This window comes from Epinephelus moara, chromosome 21 (assembly GCF_006386435.1).
Source record: "Epinephelus moara isolate mb chromosome 21, YSFRI_EMoa_1.0, whole genome shotgun sequence".
Taxonomy (NCBI): Eukaryota; Metazoa; Chordata; class Actinopteri; order Perciformes; family Serranidae; genus Epinephelus; species Epinephelus moara.
In genome coordinates, this window is record NC_065526.1 from 30,386,753 (window position 1) to 30,398,971 (window position 12,219).

The 12,219-nt window shown below is 39.2% G+C and overlaps 1 protein-coding gene across 2 annotated transcripts in view; it reads left to right on the forward strand.

The window, feature by feature from the left end:
* The window catches only part of LOC126382840 (receptor-type tyrosine-protein phosphatase N2-like), a 298,552-nt gene that overhangs the window by 7,535 nt on the left and 278,798 nt on the right, over nt 1-12,219 (forward strand). The window lies entirely within an intron of this gene.

The following is a 12,219-nucleotide window of genomic DNA, read 5'->3' on the forward strand; positions in this document are numbered from 1 at the left end:
CTTTTTTGTCGCTGTTGGGTTCAAATAAATATGCGGATCTTCAAGGGGGGGGGGGGGGGGGGGGGTGATACGAACTAGGGACAGTTTTATTAATGGTAAAAAGTTCCGCACAGCTGCTTTAACATTGGCATATGCACAAACAGTGCCTGAAATCACACGTGATACTGGACACAGTAAATCATAACAAAACTGAAGACATGTGCCACTGGCTGCTTTGTGAATTAACTCATGCTTAGTTGTTTTTTGGGGAAGTTTTTATCCTCTATAACATGTAGCTAAAGGTCTTCCTTCAACTGTGTGACACTCTTTCTAGGAGATATTACAGTGCTGCAAAGTGTGGGTTGATATTGACAAGGGCAATCAAGTAAACTTAGTTAAAAGAACAGATGCTGAAATAATGTAGCATTTAACTGCAGGGCATGTTGTTGTTGAAGCAATCATCGATTGCAAATATCAGTCCAATTAGGTTCCACCTTTTTTATGGTGGAATTTGAAATGGTTCTTTTATACAATAAGTTCCCTCTCCCGAGTGTTTACCGGGCATCTAATCTGTAAGAAAAGCCATAAACACATGGAAGAGAGATTTTTGTTTCCCGACTAAAACAGAAAATGTTGTATAGAAACACTTGAAAAAATAGGATTTGAACTGTTTCCTGAAGCCATCACATCTCATCCTTGGTCTGGTCACATTTGTAGTCCTGTTCACCTATTCTTAAAATTTTAATTTTACAAATTGCCATTGGAGTTCTTGTTGTGTTTGGACAACACTGAACCAACAAGCATTTGGCTTTTTTGGTTACATATAGAAAGTCGGTTTGGTATCAGTGCTGAAACTCAGGTATCTTGCTTGCACTATTGAAGCATTTCCAGCAACCAAGCCTTCATTTCACTTACGGAAAACCCCAGCTTGGATTTTGCTGTGATGATGGAAATCATATTATGAGTAAAGGGGATCTTCCCTGGTGCTCCTGCTGTGAGAGGATCTGTGTGAAAGCTGAAGATTATTCAGGACATTAAAAAAAAACACATGCCATCATCCTGTGGTGAAGCGTAGCTGTAACTAAACTGGTGTTTGCTTTATTGATCATTTGGCTGCACTGACTTCAAATGAATCAATAAATGGATCAATCTTGATCAATGCTTATTGAGTGCAGAAACTGAAAGTGTGATGAAAGGCCTGTCACTTCTGCTTTGTTCCTACCTGCTGCAGGCTGCTGTGTCTGGCTGTGTTGATTGATATCTCCTCCTGTTCTGGTTTCTTCTCACCGCACACGTGAAACCACATCTGTTCTGAGCGTTTATCTCAGTGAAATGTGTCTGTTTGGCCCTTCAGGGTTTATTGTGCTTCGTGCTATTGCAATGAAGAGTGCGATATAACAGCCTCAGTTCCCTGTTGGAAAGGGCTGTCTGATGGCAAGGTAAAGAGGTTTAAATATTAAAAAAATATTGTGTAAGCTTTTTAGGTGGCTAAAATACATTTTGCTGCTGCCCATGTCCACAGCCACCAGACTCCTTTGACAAAAACAATAATTTTACCTCACATTACACAAGGATTTGTTGGTCTACGGCTATTTAGTTTGTTTGTGTTATTGCGTGACTTTCAGAACCAAACTAACGTGGCGTCTACTGCAGTACATTGCTTAGCCTCTGTGGCCCATAGCTCCTGTCTGCTTTTCCAAACTGGGAGCATGCCAACCACCATCTGCTGTGGGTAATACACTGACTATGGATCTATAAATGTGGTGAAATACAAGAATTGTATAAATAAGTAATAGCTGAAATATGCAATATGAATGTATATTGTTACTGGCCATGACAATGTCGCAACTGCAGGCATTGCTTTCACTGTGTGAGTTTGTGTGCATGTGTATTAATGGCAAATGTGGTCCTGGTGACACGTATTATATAGGTAACTACCACAGAAGTGGTTTTAAATATTTTGGCAGGTGTTTGTTAGGGATGTTCCTGGTGACTAATTTCCCTGTCGACTAAACGAAAATTTTAATTGAGACTAGTCGACTAAGGGGCAGAAGTTTAATTGTTTAGATGACTTATTGCGCGCATCCCTACTTTCTGATCTGCTGGCTAGGTTGTTAATTCCCCCCAGGGATCAGCAAAGTACCTTAAGTTACCAAATAAATGTAGCTGAGTAAAAATACATTTCCCTCTGAAATGCGTGACATAAAGTAACTGAAAAAATACAAGTATCACAAATTGCACGTACAGGTTCTGTATGTGAGCATCAATACAGCAGCAAACCCTTGTTAGCTGTGTGAAGACATAGTGGAGTAAAGGCATCCTGAGCGTGTGTTGTAATCCGAACTTTTCTGTGGTTTGTTGTGGTACCCGGCCCGGCCACACAAGCATGTTGGTGTTTGTATGTATCCCATTGGCTTGCTCATCGCTGCCACTTTGCATTGTGCTCATATTGTGGTTACCGCTGATATAGGGAAGGCGTCATTGTGGAAGTGTAGCGCCTCCCCCTGGTTAATACCATCAGCTCTGTTAGCGATTTTGCCGTCGTTTAGTACTGTTTATGGATGTCGCTGCTAGCCGCCAGCTCAGCCACTTCCATGTTCAGAGTGTCCAGACAACTCATATGCTCTAAATTTTGCATAGTACTTGAGTTATGCACTTAGTCACTATCGCTCTTGAAATGTCCCCATCCTGCTTTTCACTTTTACCTGCAATACCATCCAACTCACTTAGACCGATGAGGGGTTATTACCATTGTCTAAGTGCACTCACTTCCTGTTTTACCTTCAAATTAAGTGTATTTTCAAGGTCAAAATGTTGGTATTTAAGTATATATTTGGTCAAGCAAAAGTGTTATTCAAGCTTCACCGAAATCTTTTGAAGTTATATCGCATGGAAATGACAAATAATGTTCACGCAATTTACGCCCACAACATGTAATTAGAAACTTTTTTAGAAAGCAACACAGAACTACAAGAGATTTCCTCCATAAAAAATGGGACTTGGACTGTCTATACACAGCCTATACAGTCCACTCAGTGCATAATGAAGGCGGCCAGCATGTGAGAGCTACAGTAAAAGAGAGCTCTGAATACAAAGCACTGCTGCTTCATTCGAGCAGATGGATGGATCAATGCCGCGGCTTTGAACAATCAGTGGAAGAGAGGAAGAGAGGAGGATGAGAGGAAAAGGGATGAAAAGGATGAGGGAGGAGGTGATGGAGGCAGTTGTGTTGTCGCTGCAGGAGACAGAGGAGGAGAAGACAAAGAGAGATTACCGCCAATTTAAGCTGGGCTGTTTTGCGCACACCTCCTAATTGAGAAATGGATTTCCCCGCTCTACTGCAACAAAATAAAAATGATCAAATGCTGCCTTCGCTTCCAAATCCTTCCTTTTGTGTTCGTCTGTGTTGTCGTGATTGATCATTTCTCTGAGCTCAGGCCCAAACAAATTGGATTGCCCGTCATTTTAAAAACAGTGGACACACTGAAGGCATGGTACGCTACATAAAACAAGTCACATATAGATGGACAACACATGGACAGCCAATTAGCCCTTTTCTGATCAGCCATGGGAAAAACCCGAATGCAACTCAGCCTTTAGATGAGCTAAAAATAAAACTACAAAGAAAGCGAAAGCTTTTAAAAGGCCTGGTCCTTTTCCTTTATTCGCGACCCCGACTTGTTATCAACATCCAGAGATGTAAACAAGCCAACAGAGATAACATTGTGTGGTCAAGAAGGTTAGAGCTGAATGCTGAAGGAAAATGATGCAAGTCATTTGTTGTAAAGCCACTCCTCTGTCATAGAATGAGACGGAGAGAGGGGCCGAAGCCAAGAGTCAAACATAACTTTAAATCTTACTATATAAATAGATTGATTGACTGTTAACTGGAATCCCAAACTGTGATCAGCCAATCAGAACTTAGCAACCATAACTAGGTATGCATGGGGAACAAAAGCAAAATTTATTTGATGGAGATACTCATTGATCAATTGAAAAAATATGTTGTCTTTAGCCAGATGATAAAAAGGCAGCCAAAAACAAAATAACACGATAGATATGCACAAAATAGCACAGTAATATAAATAATAATAATGCCAAAGTATCATCAGCACCATATGGTACTGTTTGGAGAGTTGAGTCTCCATAGAGTGGTGAGAGAATGAGTCCTAAACCCTAGAAATGAGTTAGCATTTTTGCACTCCAGTTCTCTCATCTTGTCAAGTCAATGGGATTTTTTAAATGAGTTTTTGATTAGATGCATGAAATAAAGGTCGGTGGTTAACACAAGCTTAAGAGATTTTCACATTTTATTTGACTAAATAAAATCTGTCAGTAAATACTCTAAACAAGGCTTTACAGCCTCGTGGTGGCAATGCTGAAGTCATGGGACCTTTTTGTGGTTCATTTGTAGTCTAATGTTGGCTTTTTACTTCTGGTTAATGCATTTACACATCACAAAAGTGGTTTTCATTTGTTAAGATATCTTGCTGAACAAGCATCAGTAAGTATGATTCACTTTTGTCTGCCACAGAGTTTATTTTGAACAACAATCCAAAATTTAATGAAATAATCCCATCAGCTTTTTGTTGAGGGAACTGGACCAATGGTAACTTCCATGTTGGCCAACAAAGAACTGTCATCCCTGCAGCCCTCTGTTCCAAAACCAAAAATGCAAAAGCAAAAGTTAAGGAAATGAATGGCAAACTAGCTTTCTGCCGACAGTAGTATTAGTAAGCTAGCGCTACTTCCAAGGCCATTGACTAGCATATTATTAGTACGGTATTTGGTAGGATTACTTCTCAGGTGACATTATAGAATGCCTTGTTGAAGAATGATTCATCATCTGTCATCATCTGGAGCCAGTCCTGGATGCTATATCAAAGTTGAAAAGCCAGGTCCAACTGCGCTCTTTTTCGTGTCTCAAATGAAAACTCCCACCTAGCTATTAGCAAAAAGTAGTGACATATGTTACAGCGGTGATGCCCACCCCTCTCTCAACCCTCACACACGCTGTTAGCCTGAAAGATTTGAGCTTGGAAGTGGAAGATGGTGCTATTTTATTAATATTAAACCTTTGTTTAAGCAGGTGAAGACACATTGAGATTTAATATTATATAATATACTGCATTTGTACTGTATAAACACACTTATAGATCCATAGTGTATTACCTACAGTAAATGGCAGTTGGCACGCTTCCAGTTCAGAGGTAGCGGTAGATCAGTAACTCGTTCTGCAAGGTAAAATTATTGTTTCTGTCAAAAGAGTTTGGTGGCTGTAGATGGGGGCTGCAGCAGAAGGTATTATAGCAACCTAAAGAGGGACCACATAAAACCAAATCAATATCAGTTTAAGTGGACACTATATTAAGATTATTATTACCGCTTTACCTTGCTGTCAGACAGCCCTTTCTGACAGGGAACTGAAGCTGTTTTCTATGCACACATTTTCAAAGCCACCAGACTCCATTGACAAAAACAGTAATTTAACCGTACAGCACACAGGAGTTGCTGGTCTATCCACTGCCCCGATCGTTAAGTTTATTTGTGTTATTGTGTGAGTTTTGGAATGTTGGCCTGGGGGAAAGCAGTTTGACACTTAAACATACATGCTTTTTTTTTACTTTTTGGATTTAAATAGATAAAGAAACACTACTGGAAAGCTACACAATGATATAAAATCTTCGGATTTGTTGTTTTGCCTAGTTTGAATTCTCTTTAGCTCTAAAGGACTTGATGATGTGGAAATGTTCCTTGTAGTATATCTCTGTATGGATACATCTTTATACCATTCACTTCTGTTTAATCACTAATGGTAAAGTCAGAAGCTCTGGCCTTGTTCATATAGTGATATAGTGCCATACTGAAGTTTTTTTTCTGACATTTTCAAACATTTGGTGAAAAAAGTGACAGCATGTGGACGTTACAAATGCATTTTACCATATATTTTGATGGTGTTCTTCTTTTAACACTTTGAAAACAGACATGAAATTGTATTTTGAGTTTTGATAGAGTATATAATATGATTACAGCATAGGTAATTTCTCATTTTCAGGTTCATCTAAACATGGACGAATACACCCAAAAGTTTATATGGTCAGTTGACTTACTGGCTTTATTTTTCAAGGTGACCACTCTGAGTGTATCATTGGCCGTCTTCCTCTGGAGCAGCAGGTGTCTGATGCAAACAGACAGATGGCATCCTGGGAAATGTAGTGCCGTTTTTGTCAGCGAGCGCAGCTTGTAATAGCCCTGCCAGGAGGCATTAAAGGCCACAGCCTGGACGCTTCTCTTTGCTCACAGGGTGAAGCTGATTGAAATTCCGTTCCTCCTGCATCGTTGGCTTGGCGTTGGTCCTCAGTGTAATACTGCAACCTATTTCACACTCTGCTGCTGTGGAGTGATGAAAGCAGAGCACAGAAAAACTCAGGGTGGCAGCAAATGTCCAAAAGTAGCAAGCAGAGCCATCCTCCGTATCCTCCACTTCTAACTGACTGGAGAAAGCTCTTAATCTGGAAGTGAAATGGGAAAAAAACGTCATACCTCTTTACTTATCTTAATTATTCTTCCTTAAATCCTCTTAACAACATGTCTCTTGATCATTTTTGGGGTCACAGTAAAGTTTTTAAAGACTTTGGCTCCACTTTGGCACCTTTAACTTCATTAGAATGAATAGTTTATAATCTAATACATTTATAATAATCATTCTCATCTTTATACACATAGTTACTCTGACCAAAAGTGGCGTTTGTTATCGTTGTCTTATTGGAGATGGCATCCTCAACCTTGAATAACAGCCTACGACTCCATAATTAAACAGTAAAAATTAAACTTACCATGTTTGTTCATGTGTAACTTTAATTTATAGTATTTTAAAAACTTTTATTTTGGGGCTTTGTGCACAAAAAAGGTGTCCTTAAAAAAATCCTATATGGACAGTAAAACAAATGATAGAAGTGCAATTAATACAAAAACATAACCTGATAAAATCTATTAAACATAACAATTCTACTCCATTAAAGGACTTATTTCAAATTTCCACATAAGCTGACAAAATAATTCCTACATAAAAATAAACATAATTCTAATTGAATTCATCTGCTGCTTTGATCGCTTCACTTAGAGAGCATTTTTATTTTATTAGATGTAACGTCATGTTTTTCTGTTCTAAATTATTAAATATTGAGTGTCAGGGAACATTTTCTGCCAAAGTATGTGCACAGCATTTTGTTTTAAAATGTTATAATTCCCTTTCAGTCATAAGCCTCTGTGTATTGTTTCTCTTGCTTGCATATTTTTGCTCTTATTATGCTGTTTTGGAGAAATCGGCCCAAACGCTGCTTGAGTGCCCCAAAGCTGCTGTAATGAAGCTCTGACTCTCAGTAAACAGCGTTTCTGTGTTACATGTTTCTGCTTTTAACAAGAGTGTGTCTGCTGGAAAACTACTGTGATTACTGCGTCTTTTCCACAGAGATGTAAACAAATACAGCCTCGGGTGGCTCTCCTTTTAATTACGCCAAAACAGAAACATAATGAATATCCAGCAAACATGACACAGGCTTACAGCAAATGACTTCACTCTGATATGTCTTCGTTAGAGACGAACTGCATCCTGGGTAAAAAGAAATGATGATACATTGTGAGATGTAGCTCAAAGCTGGAAAACACATTCAGATCTCAAAGGTGAAAGTGGCTGCTGTTTATTTTGGTTGGAGGCAGGAGTCTGAGTGTGTTCACAACAAGCCAAGTTTGGGGCGATTAATGCTAACTTTTAGCTTTTCCTGTTTTATTTGGGTTTGTTTGTCAATTTAAACTTCGGAGGCAGAAAATAATAGCAAGTATGAAAATGTAAAAAAAGGGAATTTCTGAAAGAATCCAAGAGAATCAGACAAACTGTAAAACACAAGTAAGACTGGTTCCACCTTATAACAGGACATATTGTTGATGTTACTGGTAACACCTGCACTTTTCCTGCTATGACGACAGTATATGTCTGATGTGAGGAGCTTTTGCTTTTCCAAATAATTAAGTTATGCTAGTAATGTGAGAGTAAATTATATTTTAAGTGCATTTTCAGGAGTAATACTGTGTGTAGTATATGTTTTCATGTTTTCATGCTTCATTTCTTCTGTTACTGTAAGGCAGCAATACGTACCATACCGTACCCTACTGTATCGCATCGTATCATGTCGTGTCGTGTCGTATCGTATTGTAATGTAGGCCTACACTGTAGTACAAAAGCTAACAAGCTGTACACTGCAATACAAGTGTATTTATTTTAGGCAACATGTCCCCTACATGAATCTTCATCTGCTGAGGATACTGTTTTTTAATTGTGTGCATATTTAGGATCCTTTTACATGTTTTTTTCTTTTTTTGTAATTCTAAAACACGTCTTAAGCATTAAAATTTTTAGCTGGAGCTGGAGTTTTCAACCATATCATGGAGTTCGTGTGGGAGTGTATCTATGGTCCTAAGTTTTATATTCTATTCTCTTATTATAATTCCAATTTTATATTCCAATTATGGATCTCAGTTTTGGTTGATTTGCCTTTGATAGGCCAACGCCCATTAACCCCTTACTAACTGGTTAATTTTTAAGAAGAAGAAAACGTAAAGTTCCTTATGACTTAATACCCTGTGACATCACAAACTTGACTTTTAGGACTCTTTTTTATTTTGAGAGAGAGATGTTAATGCTTACTAATCTTTTTACTAATATTTTTGGAGTGTCATAGACCATAGGAATAACATGTATGAATTCTGGGCGCTAGCTAGCGGCGCTGCTCATTCATGATTACCGCCAGTGACGCAACTGGAATGGTGTTGCTGCTCCCCCATGTAGCCCTGATGAGTAAGTAGCTTCATTTTGAGCCACAAAACCCCTTTAGCACTGGTAACCATGTTAGCATCACTGCCTGTGCTGACAATGCTAACTGTGCTAATGGAGCTAACAATGCTAAAGGGGGGTTGTGGCTCAATTTTGAGACGCTTACTCATGGTGGGTGACCTTGGGGGAGACCGAGGGATGGGCACAATTTTACCAAAGCAACACTTAAGGGTTGGGATGGCATTGGCAAATACGCAGCCCCACTAGCTTGTTCTCACCAGACCCAAGATGATGCTCAGTGCAGTAAACTGAAGAATAGCAAAATTAATATACAACTGTAACTGGTCAAAAATATTCTCAGCAGTTAATCGATTTATGGTTAACCATTGCCATTCCTACCTCCTATTATGTGCGGGTCAAATATGACCAGTTTCAAAATAAAATATTTCATAAATTAACAACCCTGACCCTAGACCTCTTTTCTTATCTTAACCTGTTTAGAAATGGCAATGGTTGAATACTATTGATTTCTTAACCCTAAAATACTTAATAATTGTTTTCTCCTTTTTTAAAAATCTTTCTTTATTTCTCTCTTTTAATTGATTCATTAATTGGTTGATTTATTGTTTGACATTTAGGGCTGACATATGTTTCTTCTCAATACAAAAATAGTAATTATTAGGCCGCACCGGTATCTCACTGGGTAGAGCACTTACTATTGAGGCCAAGTCAAGTGTAATTTCAAATTAGCCAGTCATGGATATAGTCCCCTACCCTTGCCATAGTCCATGTCATATTAAGTGAATACAGAGCAGGGGAAGATCTTTTTAAGGTTCTCATTATGTGCTATATAACGCTGGGGAACATAGGACCCTTGGAATGACCTTGTTAGGATTCATCAGCTTGCTACAGCTGATAAAATCTGCTAGTGACTGTCGTAAGTTCAGCCATCAAAGTGGACAGTTTTCAGCTAGAAATGAGAGGCCTACTTTGTTTGCTTTTGTGTAAAAATGTTGTGCAGTTGTCAGTACAGAAAAACATACGGCCATCTGTTGTTCAGACCAAAGAAAAGGAAGCAGTACTGTGGGCGTGATCACCTCCCAAAGGCCTCAGAAGCATGTTTTCAACAGAAAAGTCATCGGCTGGAGGAATCTGAGCGGCAGAGGTGGATGAATAATGAGCTCTGCCCTGCTGTAGACTAACTGCTGATGCTGAGGTTCCTGCAATTTGTTCTATTTGAGCTTCTCTGTGTATAAGCAGTCTTTGTTGTTGACTCCCAGATGTGAATGTGTTTTTGAACATATAGAGAATGTATGTTTTTCAAACGCTTCACTGGAGAAAAAAACTTATGACACCACAAACAGAAGCTCACAATGTTCCATGTGGAGGGTGATGATGGGAGAGAGATGAGGGGCGCTAATCGCTGCCACTCTTTGATCCCTGGAAGGCAAAGAGACACTCAGTGACAAACAAGTGTTGCCATGGTTACAGCATCCCGTCGTTTTGTCAGTGTGAGCCGATGCTCTGGCTCCCTGCCTGTTACAGTCCCTGGAGAATTTCCTTAGTGTGTGTGTGTGTGTGTGTGTGTGTGTGTGTGTGTGTGTTATGAATGCAATTGATTGTTATTATAAGTAGTTACATGTTTAGCTAGATAAACATCTTAAACTGATCATTTATTTATGCCAGAAATGTTAAAAAAGGCATCAGTTGTCGCAGTCCTTGTAGTAATGTGGAAATACTTCTGAGAGTATCAGAGTAGTTGTAGTACTAGTATACAAACAGAAGTCAAGTATTGGTACAGTAGAGTTGGTAGCTGTAATAGTAGTTGCCTAATAGCATTAGACATAGTGGTGATTTCAGTAATAGCCATAACAGTGGTAGCACAGGCAGTAGTATAAGTAGTAGCTTACCTTAGCAGTAGCAGTTAAGTAGTAGTAGTTGTGATCTTAGTTCTATTGGGCATCAACGTAGTGTTTATGTGTCTATCATTGAAAAAATGGACTTGATATGTAAATAAACGCTTTAGGTCGTGGCTATGTCAGTGAGAACTGAGATGCAAGTCTGCATGGAGTCGGTACAGAGAGCTGCATGCATGCAAAGATTAACATGAGAGAGCATATTGGTTGCATAAGACGTGCGAGTAAAAAACACATCTGATATGCTTGTTGTCTTGACACGGAGGGCCGAAAGCGGTAGAAAGTATGGTTACACGTTAAAAAAAAAATTAATGCAGACAATGCTCAATGCAATATTTGTTTTTTCCTTTTTTCAAAGATTGTTTTTTTGGCATTTTTGCCTTTACTAGATAGGAAAGTCTAGCATGAAGAAGAGGGGATGACATGCAGCAGGGGGCAAGGATTGGAATTGAATCCACGACCACTGTGGCAAGGTCATAGTCTTTTGTACATGGGCTACCCGTGCTACCAGGTGAGCTAGTGGGCTCCTTCATTGCAATATTTGTAATGTGAAATGCAAAGCTGGCCAGGGCAACATGTCTTACCCCGAGAAAAAATTAATATGTTCTAAATAAAGAACAAGTCTGAAGTTCAGAGTATAGTATACAGAAAAGAGGTTTCTTTGGGTACGAGTACCGCAATTCCAGGCACCAGTACCGGTATCACTTCAAAGAACTAGTATGAGTAGATAGTAGTAGTTTTCGGAGAGGTGAGAGGTAGAAGTGATAAAAGATTACTATATGTAGTGGGAGTAGTAGAGTCGGTGACTTGGTTCCAGTCCTGCATGGACCAGATAAGGAGGGTGGACTGGTAGCTGGGTTAGGTGCAAATTCACCTCTTGGGCACTGAGAAAATACTACTACTAATTTTACACTGGGTTTAGTAAAGTAATTCTCCTTCTTCTTCTTCTTCTTCTTCTTCTTCTTCAAGTCTTAGTAGAAGAAGTAGAAGCACAAGAACATCAGTAGATGAATTAAATAGGATTAGTAGTTTTAGTGTTGGTAGATGTACCAGTCAGAGTAGAAGTAGCAGTAGTATTAGTCATATGAGTCGTAGAAGTAGTAGAAGCAGATTAGTAGATGTAGCGGTAGTCTTGCAGAAGATGTAATAGTGGTCGTAGAGTTAGTATAGCAGATATAGGTGTAGTAGTAGTAGCATAAGGAAATTAAGATAAATGTTTAGGCTCAGTTGAACTCAGGCTAACCCCTGCGACCTTCATCAAGAGCCACAATCAGACATTAACAGTTCTTTGCGCTGGAGGGCTTTTATTGTGTAGCAGCTGCTGGTAGCACACATTGCAGATGGCTTGCACCTGTTTGTAGTAACTGTTTTCTGTTTCTCTTATTCTTCAGCAGAGCTTTTGTCTCTGTAATGCAGTGTGATAAGCTTTTTTTTTTTTCCAGATTTTCTGGATAGCTGGTAACCAAAGTGGGCAAACCAGAGATACTCCCCAGG